Raw genomic sequence first — 18,422 nt, forward strand, 5'->3', positions numbered from 1 at the left:
TCACTGAAAGAAACTACAGGGTTTAATCTTTTTTAGGCATTCCTAGAGAGAACGGTTACATACACTATAAAAAGAAACACTATGCACTATCATGTCTTTCTTACATTTCCATAATATTTATTAGATTAAATATCTTTTGAATAGTGGATATCCTGCCAAGCCCTCATTTTGTATGTGTGCTGGAAAAAGAAAGGTCAAGGACTAAAACTATTCCTGTCTACGACACAAAAATTGACAAAACGAGATCAAATCTTACCTATATTGTGCGGTATTTTGCCATATGGTCCCTTGGAAATATCTCAAGGCCACACATTCACACTCAAAGTGCAAGGTGAAGAATTAGCCTGGACAAAATAAAAGAGAAGTATGTAAGAAGCCAAAAATGAAAAGGTCACCAAAGTTCAATTGCAATATACTTCTGCTAAGGACTATTTTAATTAGAAAGAACACATGCGGTGACGAATCACACTTCATATCGTACATGTCAGATATATGTCTGTGCGAAAATAAGTTTGTGTTGTGTGGTCTGAAATAAGGCCATCTGAAGTCCATCGCAAACAATACAGGTGTTATCATGCATACTTGCTGTGAACCAATCATGCCACTAAGCTGAGAAACCTTTTACAATTCAGGGAGCGCTATTATGATTTATAAGGAATTATCTGCTTCTCAAACAAAAGCCTATAAAATCTTCTTAAAGCACAGTGTAGGAGGGAGGGAGATTAGATTGGTTTATGGAAAATTATTGAAATAGAGCACAGCAGGGTGTTTGTGCAGGGCTGCAGCTCCCGAGTGACATTATAATCTCTGCAATGACTTAATGCACATTATTTGTCTCTTTTCTTTCATTTTTTGCGACCAGTTGTCCCTACAAGCTGTTTGCCTTTCTAAACACACAGTCTGGAAGCTGTGCTATGTCTTTGCCGTCTGTGGGAGTAAGAGTGTGGGTGTGTTTGAATGTGTGTCTATGAATCTGTTTGGGCACAGATTCATGTATGTGCTGCATTACAGACTTAATGCAGGATATCATGCATGACCAATTTTTTGTTCTTACATGCATTATATGCCCTCTACAGTGAACAATATAGTCTCTAAGAGTGTGCTTTGAAAACATGGTCTTGCTGTAAGTGATGTTCAGAAAATTAATGACTCTTTCTTTTCTACATTGATAACAAACGTATTGGTATTCCACTTATCCTCTCTCTTACTTTTTAAGAAGTAAGTCAAATCAGTCAATTGAAGCCCAGAGGCAGGAGAATCCCCACAGTCCTCAGGGCATCAGTATGGGCTCAAAATGTGGTCATAAATATTTTGTACTTGTAAATCGGTTTTGTACTTGTAAAAAAGATTTGTATTTGTAAAAAAAATTTGTATGTGTAAAAAAAAATTGTGCGTGCGTAAAAAAGATTTGTGCGTGCGTAAAAAAGATTTGTATGTGTAAAAAAAATTTGTGCGTGCGTAAAAAAGATTTGTGCGTGTGTAAAAAAGATTTGTGTGTGGACTTAGCCAAAAAAAAAACCTGCAAGTTACAAGTACAAATTTTGACCCTATTTTTCTTCCTTTAAGCTGATTGGTCAATGTCATGTCAATCACAAATTAAACAATTCAATCAGAGAACAGATGGGTTTGGCTGTCGGAGGGGCGCTTTTTTTGAACTGCAGGTCTTTGAAGGGAATAAATGCCCTTTTACATGCCAACCCAGCGTTTTCCTTCATCACCACGAAGGAAAACAGTCTGTGGTCGTCGGAGTTTGGTGATTTTTGTGTCACAGGTCTACGTGTTTAATACAGGGACTTCCACGGCCTTTTCAACAGCGCTGCGGTGTTTTGGAAATGACAGTCTTCATTACAAAGCTTTCCTCGTTATGAATTAGCATGAATTAGCATACATGTTTTTATTGAACATTTGAAGAACTAGCAAAAAAACCCAGAAACTCTTGTAGAGGACATAAAGTCAGAGATAGAAAAGACAAGGAGCAGGTGCATCTAGTACAGGTAGAGCTGCTGCAAAAACCCACAGAGCCCAGCAGCCAGCACAACAAATTCTGGATCCTTTGCTTTTAGTTAGCAGTTAGCATTAGCAGCACATCCTGCGTCCGATGTGAAAGGACTTTTATGCTGCGCACTGTGACTCACAGCAATGGTCCCGGGTCAACCCTTACTTTGTGTTAAACTAATCCTAAAGAAATAATGATATTTCTAACCACTGACATACCACAACTTTATCCTTTAAACAGCTGCTGAAAGTAAGGGGACCTAACTGCTATCGGATATTTATATAGAGATTGCCCTTCAAGGACCTGCAGTTCAAAAAAGCGCCCCTCCGACAGCCAAACCCATCTGTTCTCTGATTGGATTGTTTAATTTGTGATTGACATGACATTGACCAATCAGCTTAAAGGAAGAAAAATAGGGTCAAAATTTGTACTTGTAACTTGCAGGTTTTTTTTTGGCTAAGTCCACACACAAATCTTTTTTACACATACAAATCTTTTTTACACATACAAATCTTTTTTACGCACGCACAATTTTTTTTTTTACACATACAACTCTTTTTTACAAGTACAAAACCGATTTACAAGTACAAAATATTTATGACCACATTTTGAGCCCATACATCAGCACCCCGTTCGAAGTTCATTGTTGTACAGACTCCCCCATAGTCTCCAGATCAGAACTCAGTCAAATCCAACCAGTAGCAGTTCCCAGTCTAGAGCTTAGCCAGCCACACCCAATATTAGATTCTAGCTCAGGGCACACAACGATGCGTGCTGCTGACAAAGTTTCTGGGCTGCCTTTCCTCATAACAGCCATCCCTCAAGAGTCTCTCCATCTAAAGCAATGCATTATCAGAGACTGTAACATCTAGTCCTTCTTACTGAATCAGAACTCTGGAGTGATCCAGTGACCACTGCAAAAGGGCAGCTGACAATCAGGGAAAGACCAGATGACAGCCTGGAAAGACTGCTGACAGGAGGGAATAGACCCTAACGGGGCTGGTGTGGGTTAGCGCCTCATACCAGCAGGACCCAGTGCTTCTTAGCGTACCTGGGTACACCCATTATTGCTACAAATTTTTTAAAGGAGAAGATACCCCTAGGGTCTGCAAGAGCAAGGGCAGAAGAAGACCCTTTCTGGACGGATTTAATGGCAACGAACCACGGTACCAATGATGAATAGATCAACCAGCATTGCTAATAATGATACATCAATGATGGTAGGAAAGAAGCTGCAAAACTGCATTTGTGGCTGGTCAAAACTAATAACTGAAATGGGCCTTAAAATCCACCAAGGCAGGAAGAAGTGACTCAGTGAGCTGAGAAAGGGGCCTCGCACTGACACATACTTTTTAAGAAGTAAGTCAAATCAGTCGATTGAAGTCCAGAGGCAGGAAAATCCCCACAGTCCTCAGGGCATCAGCACCCCGTTCAAAGTTCATTGTCGTACAGACTCCCCCATAGTCTCCAGATCGGAACTCAGTCAAATCCAGCCAGTAGCACTTCCCAGTCTAGAGCTTAGCCAGCCACACCCAATATTAGATTCTAGCTCAGGGCACACAACGATGCGTGGGCTGCCTTTCCTCATTATCCCTCAAGAGTCTCTCCATCTAAAGCAATGCATTATCAGGGACTGTAACATCTAGTCCTTCTTACTGAATCTTGCCTCCCTACACAAAAGCCAAACGATCCAAATTCTCTAGTTTCAATTTTGTATTTTTCTGGGACCGAATCACGGGAACAATCACTTCAAGGTTCTTTATATTGTAAGGTAAAGACTATACAATAGTACAGAGAAAACCCAGACAATCACATGACCAAGCACATGAGCGAGCACTTGGAGACAGTGAGAAAGAAAAATCCCCTTTTAACAGGAACAAACCTCCAGCAGAACCAGGGTCAGGGACGGGTAGCCATCTTTTCATAGCTAGTCAATGCTCCCTTTCACTGAAACCCATTTTTATCTACTGTTCTCTTCTTGCCTGTCTTCAATGTCTCATAACACACCATGTTTCATTCAGGTTCATTTTTCTCCTGCCTCCCCTTTCCTCGTCATCTCACAATGACAGGCTGGTGAATTGAAGGTCTCCAAGAGCACTACTAGCCGTGTTTTCAATCCGGGCTAGATTTTGCTCATCAACAGTTTTTGCAAGACCAAGGAATCCTACAAAAAGAACAACCTAAGCCTCAGCATTTAGCTGGTCCCCAGTTGGGCTTTACCTGTCAGTCTCAGTGTTACCAAACACAACATGCACCACATACTTACCTAAGAGAATTGATCTGACTTCCTGGAATATTTAAGGTGAAATGATCTGAGAGGGTGTGTGGTGGGTTGATGCTGATCATTTGAGATTTCCCTGGTTATAATGTCATTATTAGCTTTTAAGGCACAGCAGCCAGGGAATGCAAATAACACATTATTGACCTGCTGTCATTAACTGTCTGCATTTAAAGACACTGCTTAGAGCAAATAACCTGCTGTGATGCCCATTCAGGCTTGGAAAATGACTGAGGGAATTGAGACTTTCAAAAATGCCAGGAGAGCAGAGTTTCATTATAACAACACAACAAGCCTATTAATAAAATGTATAATGCATTTGAAATCTGTTTGCTCCTGTTTCCGTGTTTCAGTCACCATCAAATTGATCTTTAACTAGTTCATTTACAAATATGAACCTAATATGAATGTAAAATCAGCAGCTTAATGAAGTGGTAGTGAGGGGACATTCTGTTTTAGCAGCTGAAATCAAATCTAGTGAACCAGCAGGCAATGAAGAAAACAGCTTGATGTCATAGGTGCTCAGAGAAACCATTTCACTACTATTTGAATAATCTTCAGGCATTGTGGACATAATATGTAGTGATATTATTATGTGACTGTGCAATGGGAAAAGTTTAATTAGGTTTTGGCACAAGAACAAAACAATCCTGACCAACATGTGTATCATCATTAGGGCAAATCCACCTTGACCTACAGTCTAGACTTTGTAGTTTCTATAAAACCAGCTTGTTCTTAGTCCCAGGACTATGTTATATTTTCTAAGCTGCTGCCATGTCACAGATATGTGCAGGATGTTCTCACACTCTATGCAATTTGGCATGATTTCAGTGATGGATGTAGCTTAAAGCAACATTAGGGGCATATTTTAGTAAAAGATCCTTATTTGGACTAAACCCAACTGAGATTTTTGTGACTAAACCTCACCAGCAAATAAAAATGAAATGAACGAATCTAAGTGGAAAAAAGTGCAAAACATGAAGGTCCAAACAGGAAATAAACTGTGATCTTGAGAAGATATGACTTTTCACCATCACCTCTCGAACCTGAAAATACAGACTGAGGAGGAAGGCTGTGATCTAGACAATCAGCAATGCTGAAGCTGGTTAGAAATTGTTACTAAAAATATCACTCCGCTTCCTCCTTTATCCCTGTCATAATTGCAACACCCACTAGAGACCAATGTCTTCTGAAGACAAATGTGTTATCGTGTTTTTCACTGGTTCTTTGTTTGAATTTTATGGATCGGATTTTGCTATGAAGCATTATTTCCTGTTTAATAGTTGGTAATAAGAAAAAGGGATCACAAGTCTTTAATGAAAATACCTGGATATTGTGGATATTATAGCAAAACTCTGCTCACCGAAAAAACGAATTGTCAGTAGTATAATGCATTTTCAAGTTCCTAGCAGAGATAACTAGTTCTAAAAAAAGAAAGATGGTCAATCTTGGAATCCATATATTCAATTAAATAGGGCTGTTGATTTTTGTAGCATTATTTGAAAGACAAACTATTGAATCTGTGTGCTTAATCTCAGTATGGCATCAAGTAAAATGAATAAATTCCATTTCATTTGCCTTCTTTGAAATTTCACTTTGAGGAGTTGAGGTCTGGCAGAACAGATTGCCGTCTGGAAGAAAATAACACGAGAACAAAACAGAGACTGATGAAGATTTTAATAAAATGTTCTGTTCGCTTCAAACTCCAGACGTGGCTCACTGATTGGCATTCATGCTTGAAACCTGGAAACACACGGTGTCCCAAACCAGTGCCTGACAAAAATGACAGAATGTACAGTGGAAAGTTTTACCAAGTATATCCAAATTAGGATGTTTTATGATTCATTTGAAGGGTTTATTCATGTTATTATCAAGGCCAGTGGCTAAGAAATATATTATTCAAAATAGGGACGGAGAAACATACTTTTAGACTTACTGTAACTCCAGATTTATCAGCTGTATCTCTTACCTGTTACCTCCTACAATTACTCTATCATTTTACTATTAGAGCAACCAAGTACATATTAAGAAATAAGACAAAAATGAAATAGTACTACAAGACTACAAGTAAAACGGACAAAGTTTGCTTGTTTATTCCCTTGTGAAATGTATGTTACCTATACGCCAAAAGACCTTGAGAGAGTCCACACAGGCACATGTAGAACATGCAAACTCTACAGAGAAAGGCCTGACAAGCCAACAAGTCAAACTAGAAGCGCTTTTGCTGTGAGACAACAGGAGTGAAAACTGCACCACTCTTCCACCCTCCCCCAAATATTATTTATATTAAAAAGCATTATGAAAACAAGATTTCAGCTCACAACATCATCACCTTGGGGACACGACCAAAATACTTGCAAGTAGCTTTCAGTTTTATTCCTCCAGCAGGCATTGGTTAGCTCTGGATTTGTTTTTACTGTTCAGCTTCTCACTGGGGTTCTTTCCAAGTAATTGCAATGGCAGTTAAATGAATATTCTTACATTCCCACCCCATTTTTCCAGTATGTGCTTCAAGCTAAGATTTCCACTTATTTTAATTGCAGAACAGTGTCTTGTGCCCTGTACTTGACCATTTCACATGAGGAAACTGTATATTTGTGGTTCATTTTGAAAGATATGTTTTTCAGTAGGAACTAAAAGCCACTGGTAAAATATCAAGAGAGGAACTAAGGCATTATTGGTCTTTTCATAACATTCGTTGACAAGAGAAACACCAGCATTATCCCTAAATATCAAAGGCAAAGCTATGGGCTTTCAGATGTTGGGCTTGCTAAAAGGATATCTTAAACCATTAATGTAAAGCATTAAAAAAAAAGAAAAAAAAAAGAAAGACTTTAAATATCAGCTATCATACGTCTACTATGTCTACTCTGGCACACTGTAAGTGATTTATTCATTTTCTCTTTTTCAGGAAAGTGTGTTTCAGTCATGAGAGCTGTTGGGAGCTGGCAGGCTTTTACCATTCTGGCTCAAACTAAAAACCCACTTTGTGACCACAGCATGTTGGTTTCCTCATTCACTCATATTTCAGTTCACTTTAACTTAATAGTCAGTTTACACCAGTGAGGCTACAACACATGCTGTCATCCTGTCATCGACATTACGCATCATTCAGTCATTATTAACTGACTCACGTTCAGCTTAAAAAAAAAAAGAAAAAACAACAGAGGAAAAAAAAATAAATCACACATAAATTCTTCCTCCGCAATCTGCCTCGGACTTACACGCGTCACAAAGTTGTTAGTGGGTTTGAGGTAAGAGACAAACATGGGTCTCAATGACAAGCCAGGTAAACCCCCCGCAACAACATGCTACACTGCACCTCCCGCTGAGAAGTGTAATCACATTTTCTGCCAGGGTGGTTCTAGTGCCCGTGAGAAAAGGGTTTATCGAAACACACACACTGTCATTATGCAGTCCGTGTGGTTTCCCCTCCATATCTGTGACCACTCATCCAGCCAGTGCAGTTTAAAGAGCTTCAAAGCTTCAGAACACACACACTCGTCATTACACTGAAAGCACTGGAGATAACAGACAGAAGAAAATTGCAAGGCAGGTGAGGGATGTGTACTGAGTGGTATTTGTCTGCTTTTGAGCACACATACAAGGATCTTGTGTTGAATCCTTCAAGCAAGACCTTGAAATGTGTATACCTACACAATAGCAGCAGCCATGACCTAAATAATTATGTTTTCAGATTGCCCGACAGTATCATATTCATAAAAATAAATACACTGCAAAAAATATTTTAAATTATTTACAATTGGCCTCCGTAATTCACTTAAGAGTTGGAAGGTCAAAGGTCACCGGCATCTCAAAAAATACATTTTGGTCATAACTCATACACCAGTTCTAACAACCTTCCATACAAATTCCAAATACTATGAAATGATGATTTGATCATTTCTTGGGTGCCTGCCTATTGATTTCATTCAAAGACTTTACTTCATTCTGTATATGATACGAATGCAGACAGAACAAAACAACAAGGGAGTAATTTTTGTTCCACTGTCATTAATTGATTATAATGGTGACTTAATCTATTCCACTGCAATCTTAAAGGCTCTCATTGATTTAACTTGTCATAGAGCTGACAATTTTTCTGTAATCGGTTATTTTTAGGGCCTTTCTGTCCAAGCACGACTGCAAAATCTACAGTGAAGTGATTTCCAAATGGCATCCATACATACACTGGTGCGTCATTAGGTGAATAAAGTGTGTCTTATGATTTTGTGTCAACCCTATATTATTATTATCATGATTACTATTATTATTACAACATACAATTGTCTATAAAGCAACAGATACGTACTGGAGTTTACTATATTGGCACTTTGTGGGTGATAGGTGTGTATGTTTCCATACCCCACTTCATAAATTGAGAACAGTTTGTAACTTGGCCCTGGCCTTCAGAGTCACCACATTTCAACCAACTCAACACAAGGAAACATCAGCACTAAATCCTTTAAAAAATGAATAAAGTATTACACTTCTTTAAAAGTCTACTCCATCCATTATAGTTATATTTTTATTTCTTTTACTTTTTGCCAGGGACGTTCTCAGTAACATCATTTAGGTTGATAAAGCCATGGTAGGTTGGGTATCAAGATGTATTTAACCCATAATGTGAGCTTATTATTTAAATGTTTCTTCTGCAACTTTCATTATTTTTACTGTAATAACTCTAAAAGTGGGCTAAGAAGTTCTTTGGCCTGCTTAGAACTTCAAACTATGTCATCCCTGACGTCTAGGCATGGAGAAGTATGAGCATGTTTACTCCAGTTTGGATGACACAGTCAGATTGGCCATCTGGAGGTTTTTTTTTTTTTCCTTGGAGGTTGGTGGATGTGTTGTCCAGCAGCGAGCCAGGTTAAGTTTAAAATGCATCCCTCTGTGATATTGGCTGGTGGCTGTCATGAGTATAGTGCATCTTTCTACCCCCAGGTAATGTTACTTTGGTGCCATTCAGACACTGAGCAGACAGTAATATCTAATGTTTAATGTAAAAATGAAATGAAGTGTAAAATTGAAAAAAAAGGAAAAAAGAAACATCCCTGGGGCAAAAGTGGCCTTGTGCCACAAATTGATTCAGTCATTTTGGCATGACAACAACTACTGTCAGGACAACAGTGCTCCCAAAAACATCCTCAATTCGGCTAAATACTTTGTTCTTTTGCCTATAATGGCTCACAGGATTTATTCCCTCCTGAAAGGTATCTCAATACAGATCCACAGCTTCAAAATGTGAAAACCAGTCCTAATTTATATTGGCAGGTGCCAGGATCGTTAACCAAAAGAGCTTGAAAAGAAGATGAAAAGAGCCAGCAAAGCAACTTAAACAGGCTAACACAATCTTCCCTTTTCAATATGTATTGATATAGTTTATTTAAATGGAGTGAAGGTGACTCAGATCATTAGGTAACGCTTCAAGGTTTCAACTTTAAACTGGCCAAGTTTCCTCTGCACACCCATCTTGAATAGAAATGAGGACCACCGCCTCCACCCTTTGTCTCCCTGACACTAAGAATATTTATTAATTTAAAACATTTGTCTTTTTGACCTTCATTTTTTTCCTGTGTTTGGGCAAGATACACATATCTACTGTAGATACATATACTCGTGACATTGTAAACAACTTTAATGAGCATAGACAGTTTAATCACACTTTTTGCTAATAAACTCTTGACTGAAAAAATGCTTGGAGAGGACACATGAAGCACATTCTTTTTAAAATGCTGACCATCAAACAGCAAGTCTAACATTGACGTGCACTGTGGATTCTTTGTGGAATCTAAAATATGAAGATTTTGGTTGATTTAGGACTGTTTTGTTTTACTTTATGAATCCACTTCTGTTGTCTCACAGTTCTGATGTGTGAAGTTTGCATGTTCTTCCCACGTTTGCTTGGGTTCTTTCCAGGTACTCCAACTTCCTCCCACAGTCTAAACAACAGGATAGTTTCCAGTAACCCCACTCCACCCCACACCCCCTACCCCCATCATGGATGGATGAATGGATTTGCCAGCGAGTTAATAAGGCCATGATTGCTATATTATTTTCACTAAGCAACATAAACATTCCTTCTTGATTATTCATTAAAGAGAGAAATCAGCCATTTGATTGTATTTTTGATTGTAATCTTTTCCTAGTATGTTTCTAATTAATCTACCCAGCCCAGATTTGCATGCATATTTGCTCCATTACATTAGTTGTAAAGGTGCTGATTTATTTTAAACAACTTTCAGTGTTTTTATTTTATAGCTTTCAATGAAGCACTGGGGAGGGAAAACATGTTTTGAGAGCCTTCCTGCTGCTAAATTGGCAAATTAAAACGTCTATAATTGCCCCTCTGAGCATTTGGTCAATTTAGGAGTCTGTTTGGCTCCTGATAGCCTGACTTCTAGTGTCAAAGACTTTAGATGTGCAGGTTTGAAGAGTACAACCCTTTGTATATTTTACAAAAATGGAAAGAAAATTTTAGATCTGTTGCTTGTCTATAACTGCTTCCGATGGTTGTTTTGTGATAATGTGGACCAGAGTAGAGCAACAGAAAATTCAGAATCTATGAGTTTGGACAACTTTGGACAGATTTCTTGACAATCACAGGAGCTTCACTTGAAACAACTAAAAATCAGTGTGCAGGCTTGTGCAGATGCTCCACTTACAGTATGTCCTTTCTTTTAATAACAACCTGGTTTTTGTGCATAACCAAACCTGCCAGGATTCAAATCAGTTCTGTGAAATCAGTTTTACTGCAATAACAACAGATGGGAATTTAAAATTATGTGACTGTTTGTAGTGAACATGCATTCCCTACTGTGGTAGATGGGCCAGTTTTTGAAAGCTATTTTAATGAATAAATACCTCACTTTGCAGTTGATGCGGTCTAGATTGAGGTTTTGCTTTGGTAGTTTTAATTTTTTAATGGGGCAGTAACGGTGCATATTTACTTGTGTTTCAAAAGCTGTCTAAAATATAATTGTGCCGAAAAACAAAATCAGACTGTGATAAAATAACTATAGAGAGATACTTGTTCATGACACATGAAACGCACCTGGGTGGTCTGGATCTACTATTTATGCACAATATTTTTAATGGTCTCTTGAATCAGCAGAAATCAGTTTTTGGAAGAATGGACTCATTGGGGCCTTGAAGAGATAGGAGCCAAAACATTAAACAGAGCTCAACTGAACTGTTGCAAACAGGCCACGAAACATAAAGAAAGAGTGAAAAAATATATTGTGTACATTGAGTGATGACATATAAATTAGACAAAGAATGAAAATGAAGGTTTCTTTAAAGATACTTCCCTATGAGAGTATGAGAAACAATTAAGTTATTCTCCACAACCCATGTAACAGCTGGTTTCACTACAATTCTGTAAATGATCCCTTTCACTCTTGCTGGTACCCATATGTTGGGAATCATTCGTGACTTTTATGTTGTTTTTCCTGCCATATGTCACATGCAACAATCAGTTGCAGCAGTAAAACACACTGGAAACCATTTTTACTCACTTATTGCTATTAAATATTATGTTGACTTTACATTTTTTTAACCAGATCAAAAAATTTCCCATGTAGACTCCATCCATCTATCCGCTTATCCTTATTAGGGTCACATGGGTGCTGGAGCCCACCCATCTAGACACATAATATTTAAATAAAAGAATAAATTGTGTTACAAAAAAGTCCCATGTACCAAAAATTTACTAGAGTTACACAGTTTTAAACGACAACTTGTGCTCCATTCTGTGGAGGATATAAAGAAAACTGCTGAGTCATAATTAGCTGTTATCACCTAGACAACCCCTGGTTTTTCATCGTAATACCTTGTCATACACTTAACTCCTCTGGTACAGTATTTCACATCTATTCTCTTCCCCCTCTGGGATTAGAAAAAATCCTTACTACCAGTCATTTATAAATAGAACACCTCATCAGCCTGTGCATATTTTTTGACGGAAAGCCAAAGCTTCTCAACTTTGTGATTCAGTCTGAGAGCGGATGATTTTCATTCTTCAAGCCCATCTCCTGCTGCCTGTCACTGGCATTTTAGCACCGTTTGTCAAAGGGCTTTATGCGATTGGATGGGCATGATGCATCACCAGGATTTTCAGATGCAGGTTGGACTCTGACGACGGTGCTCCCAATTGGTCTCAGTTGTTTCCGAGATGAATCAGAAAGGCTTTTAATAAGGAAATCCAAAGAGCTCACGGGCTGTACGGGTAACTTCAAAGGGAGGTTAATATAGATCCCTCGAGCACTTGCCACTCTGCCACAACCTTTACACAAGCTGAAGAGCAGGCAGAATTGCATTAAGTGAAGGAAACTCAATTTTTCAGCCTATGAAAAGTATATTTGTTTTTGTGCTCTCTGAACTTCAGGGTGAATTTGGTATAGTGCAATAAGATAAAACACAAAGAATAACAGCAATAAATGCAAGATGGATGCTGCCCGGAGGCTTAATGTGCAGTATCAAACAGCAAATACACACATAACATTATAACTATCCCTACAACTCAAGAGGAATATCAGAGTCTAAAAGAAAACTTAGCTCCAACGTAGGTGAATACAGTGTGTGCTAAAGGCCAGCTTTATAGTATAAAAAGTAACGTTGATAGAAGCTCACAGAGAGTCTGTAACAAGCAGCATGAGTGCAATCCAAGCAATTTTCCCTTCACCACCAAAATGAAGTGAGAGTAGCTGCCTTTTCCCATGTTATCTGGTCCTGCAGCTGACAGAGACATCAAAATCCTGACACACATACTATATTGCACATGGCAAATTCATGTCATCTGCACATGCTGCCAAAGATGAAAGCTAGAAGTCTGGTACAAGGCATGTGGGAATAGATGTACAGTAATGAGAGCCCAGGGGCCTGACTTAATGAGCAGGATTAGTGAATCGTGATAGCGCTCTTGTGTGCAGCTTTAAGAGGGGCGATGAGTCAGGTAGTGGTGAGAACTGGACAGCTGAAGGAGTAGCAGTTTGTCAGGTAGAGGACGGGCTCACCTCAGCTACCAGGAAACTCAAGGTCAAGCTCAAATTTTCAAGGTTGATTTTACATAGATGTTGTGACCTTAAAACACTTTAAAGTAGTTTCAAGTTAAATTCAAATGAAAAGAGGCACTTTGATACTTCACTGTTACCTGCTACAGCACACGGGTATGCATGACTGCCATTTATCGACAAAAATGTCGCAAAAAAAAGGTTTTTACTGAAAAAGTATTTTTGATTTTTTTCTTTTCATGTTTTATAAAAGTTCTACATTAGCCAGATTAGAAACAAGATGTATATTAATAAAAAATAATTTTGTTTTAGGTTATAGTTCCTGTAATATGAGGTGTCTTTTATTATAGAACTATAACTCTGAGTATTGTTAATGGGTTAAGAAATTACAAGCATGATAACCAACCATCAGTTTCTAATGTGTGATTGGTAAAAATACTGCTCTTAAATGTTGAATATCTGCTTAATAATTGACCCTCAGATTAGAAAATGTCACAATGAAGGTCACATAAGCTTACATGGGATACAGGCGGTACTAGAAGCTTTGTGAGGTAGGCAGAACCTACAGGGTTACTTGATGAACTATAGTAGGGTCATATGGCTCTGTTCCCATACTTAATGCAGGATTTCTGAGAAGATTTAGTCATTCAAAGTATTCAAAGTGTCTTAAGCAGACATTATAGCCTGAGCCAACCTGAATGACCTACTAAAAGAAAACATATAGCATGGACTTTAGGTCATACAGAAATAAATATTTTGCCCTTCATTTTGGTTTAATAACTTTCATAGCTTTAGGGGGCAAAAGGTATATTTTATCTTAAAACACCAGGTTTACTGTTTTAAAGCAAAATGTTGTTTTATTTTTGTTGCTCTTTGTTGTTTGCTTTCTCTTCTGTTTTTTTTTTTTCTCCATACAGGTGATCCAGGTGTTTTGTTTGTTTGTTTTTTCCTTTCTTCCCCCCCTTCTCACCGTCTCTTCTCCCCTCTGGTTTTCTTGCTCTCCCTCTCTTTCTTTCATTCTTTCTCCCTGTCCTATCCCCCAGTCATGTCTGTCCCGTTTGTAGCAACCGAAAATAAAATAAATTCATAATTATAATAAAGGTCAATCAAATGGACCAATATGGCAAGGCCATGATGATCCACTTGGTAAAATAAATCCGCTTGGCATCTTTCTTGGCCTTAAGACAACAATTCTGATGGCTAAAGATCCAAACGGGACACAAAAAAAAACAACAACAAAAAAACAACAAAAAAACACCAGGTTTACTGTTTTAAAGCAAAATATTGTGATATTATTCGATGATTATGTACAATGTTGGATCAAAGTGGGAAACAGTCTGCAACAAACCTATATAGTATTTGTGGCTCATGAGCTACTTCTCATTTCGTCATATTTTACTTCCAAGGAGACTTTCTTTTAATTTATTAACAGTTAGTTTTGAGCAATAGTTCTCCAGGCTTTCTGAAGGTTTTTCAAAGATTTCTTTGGACAATGGCTGCTTTCTCACTCATTTTCAATACCTGACTATTTTCATTTTTTGCTTGTTCGTTTATTTTGTTAAGCCGCTCACCAGTGTGTCCTGTGAGCCATTCAAGCATAATACAGAAAGGGGAAATTCAAAGGATCAAACAGTCAATGTATATTTGCACATATTCAAACAAACTCTGCTCCTATTACCAATTTTCCTGGCAAAATATGAAGAAACGAGTGGTGACTCTGGATTTTTGCACAGTACCATATAACACCATGCCTGCAGCTTTCCCTTTGTTCCTGGTGACATCTCTAGAGTCAAAAGGGGGGCTGACAAAATGAACCTAATATATGGGTCATAATATGCTCATTGTACAAGCACCTTGCACAGGTGCTGTACCAAAAATTGAAGTAAAGCCAAAGGTCAGACAAAAGGTTCACACAAACTTCACAAGTAGCTCCTTAAAATGTGAACTTAACAAAAATCATTGTCAGAAATTTTCAAATAAAATTTCAAAGGAGAGCACAAACAATAAACAGAAACAGAACATCCATCACTCAGGTGGTGGTGATTTGTTTGATTGAGAGCCAGTGTATTCTCAGGCTGGGCCAAACAGACCAAAGCTGTCTAATACTGCTGTGTAGAGGACTGAACAGGCCTCTGTGGAAATGTCAAAAGATGAAAAACACATAAAATATCAGACAAATATATATCTTTCCAAAAGAATATTTGAATGCTGGACCAAATAAAGAAAATAAAGAGCAGGATACATCAAGACAAACTCCTGGGATAGACAACAAAATTCATTTTCAAAGTGAAGCTGACAAGATGACAATGCCTGACAGATATCTGTTAGATTGAAACATTGCTCTGTTAAATTAAATTTGCTGGCGTCTATGAGTGCACTGTGTGTCAAACACTATATTTAACACATAAATGCATCCACAGTCTACTGTACAACACTCGGTTGTCTGCCTAAGCTCATGTTATGATTAAAGATAATGGACCGGGGATGGTGGGGGTGGAGAGGTGTTAGCTCCCATCTGATAACACATTTGCAGACCAGCACTCAGTCTTTGAGAATCACTATTCGAGGTAACATTCTTAATAGCAATGTTGCAAACTCTGTTTCTCAGAGGAATTCAAACTATTGGCTATTAGATTTGCCAGCTTGAAATTAATTTTGCAGTACGCCTGTAATATTCTACGACAGTCAAACATTTCAAAAACTGAAGTGTAATGGTATGTTATAGAAGTATAATTATGTTATAAAATTATTTTTAACAGGTTCAATCTGCATGTCCTCATCTACGTACCAAAGATTTAGTTCCTTTGCTTTGTTTTTTAGTTTTCTAGAATAACACAGTTCAGCTATCCTTTGTACTGGACAGTTACCAAAATGCTTAACTATTTAACATTTTAACAACTACCCCACTAGCTTGACCTAACCAGTTGCTAACATTGCCCTCAGCCACATAAACACCAGAAACCACACCACACAATATATAACTATTAAACCACGTCTAAATTAATCATTTGAAGTTACTGCTCAATGATCCCACTAGTCTCTGTGCTTCTCCAGAGTCTCCAATCTCCTGGATTTTCTGCAATATCACTCTACAGTTTAAATCCTTTACATTGAATTTATGATAAATAGCGGGATGTGATGCTTGTCTTGATTTTGCTCAGATGAGTTATGGGGTAGTCTCAAGCAAGAGATTGTGATTTGAGACTAATGTACCTCAGGACAATGCTGTATTATACTATAAGAGTGTATAGAAACTTCCTGGTAATATTGATTTGCCTCAAAGGCATTTACAATATTCAGCTGGAGTCACAATAAACGGTACATTAAGCAAAATTCTGTTTTTTTCAGGAACATATTATAGTACAGTTGAATACTCTAAGGGTGCTAAAAATAACTTATTTTGAAATTTAAAACAAAGCACCCTTATAAACAGTTATTCTTAATAATTCTAAATTCTAGTCATAATACATGATGAAGTCTTAAAATGATGGTTTATTTTATGTTTTAAATTTCACTTTTATATTTTGATATAGGGTATATATAGATATATAGATATTGGGAAGGGTATTTTTAGGTTTTAAATAAGGCTAGCTTACTCTGTATATTGCATTTCCAATGTCTCTGAAGAAATTACAGAAGGTATGTCACTGGAGGACAATATGCTGTCTTAAGTGAATGAATATTTCTCCATGTGTCTCCATATGGCTAGCTCCAGAACTAGTATCTCAAATAAACAGCTCTTCTTTTCTGTCTTTCCTGTCCCTTCACTCTGGCCAGCTGCAGTAGATAGTTGCCTCCTTGAGTCTAGCTATGGGGGAGGTTTCATTCCACTAAAAGGGAGTTCTTCATCCCCACTGTTGCTGAATGCTTGTTCATAGAGGACTGCTGGACTTCAATATTCAACACTATAAAACGTACCTTACTGATCTGAGCTATATTAACTGAGCTGAACTGAAAAGAAGCCCAGTCAGCAACCATAGACTTTCCAAAAGCTAAACCTAAAAATAAAACAACACACGCCAAGTAAAGCCATTTACTTGGCAGACCTATTTGGATCAACTTTCTGACTCTCTCAACACTAATTCTGGTCTCTTAGGTAAATACTGTGGATATAATTAGGTAAGCTTTGTCTAGGTTCACAATTCAGCTTATTGGACTTGCTATAATTAGACTCCTGGAAAGAGCTTTATCTAAGACAGTGAGCTTTACTGATGATGGTTTACATTTCAGTGGAAGAGCAGAACAATATAAATAGGACTGCCAGTTTTTCCTAAAGCTTCTGCCCAACTTCAGTAGCACTGTTTTGTGCTTCACCTTTTGTGGTGAGGCCAACTGATGCGCCACACCACCTTTTTTCCTTTTATTGTCTAAAAAATTAGTTTTAGTTGATCTGTCTTGTTACTCTATACTGTACAGTAAGTATGAAGCAATTTGGAGGCAAAAAAACAAACAACCAAGCAAAAAAAAAAAAAACTTACAGAAACACCAAACATGTCCATGACGGTCTTATAGAAATCAGCTCAGTTCTTCTGTTATGCCTTGGGTATGGTGCCTCCTTACCTGAACTCTTTATCTGTTTTCTCCCCCCGAAAGCTAAATTGAAACAAGCGCAGATTAACTCAATGTCATGGTAGCTTTGTCCCTGGGATAATGGGGGACAATGAGCTCTGCGGTGACAGCAGTAAATGATGCCAATTTTCTCCCAGAAAGAGAAAATGATAGAACAAGAATGGAGGGGAAGAGTTTGGGGAGATAGCTTAAGACTCTAATCCAACTTTGTAAATCAGAATGCTTGGGGGCTTTGCTGAGTGTTTTTCCTGTAGAAGTGATTCATATCATCAAATCATAGCAATGTAAGCAGTACAAATGCTGGCTGAGGGCTTGTGACAGGATGGTTTTTAGAAGACTGGGTAAATGTCACATTTTGGAGAAAAGAAAATTTGACATTTTTCTTAAGGGAATGAAAGGGTTCAGTTTTCTCCTACTGGTAGCAGTGAACACTATGCATTATAATTCTCTATACTGTGAACTTCTGTTCCAAAACTGTTCATATGTTTGGCTACCTTTGGCCTTTGTTACTCACTGACAGACGACCCTTATCTGTAGCTAGCGCATCAAGGCTTCAATTGACTAGATA

At 37.9% G+C, this 18,422-nt stretch overlaps 1 protein-coding gene across 6 annotated transcripts in view; it reads right to left on the bottom strand.

Annotated features, from left to right (window-relative positions):
• The window catches only part of LOC146365608 (leucine-rich repeat and fibronectin type-III domain-containing protein 2), a 136,353-nt gene that overhangs the window by 38,720 nt on the left and 79,211 nt on the right, over nt 1–18,422 (bottom strand). For 4 of the 6 annotated variants that reach the window (XM_084914806.1, XM_084914809.1, XM_084914805.1 and 1 more), the window contains one exon: nt 257–344. The exons of the other annotated variants lie outside the window; for them this stretch is intronic. The gene's annotated coding sequence lies outside the window, so the exon portion shown is untranslated. The remainder of the gene's footprint in view (nt 1–256; nt 345–18,422) is intronic. 6 annotated transcript variants of the gene reach the window in all.

The sequence above is a fragment of the Perissodus microlepis genome, chromosome 19 (genome assembly GCF_051167445.1).
Source record: "Perissodus microlepis isolate ML-2025 ecotype Zambia chromosome 19, ASM5116744v1, whole genome shotgun sequence".
Taxonomy (NCBI): Eukaryota; Metazoa; Chordata; class Actinopteri; order Cichliformes; family Cichlidae; genus Perissodus; species Perissodus microlepis.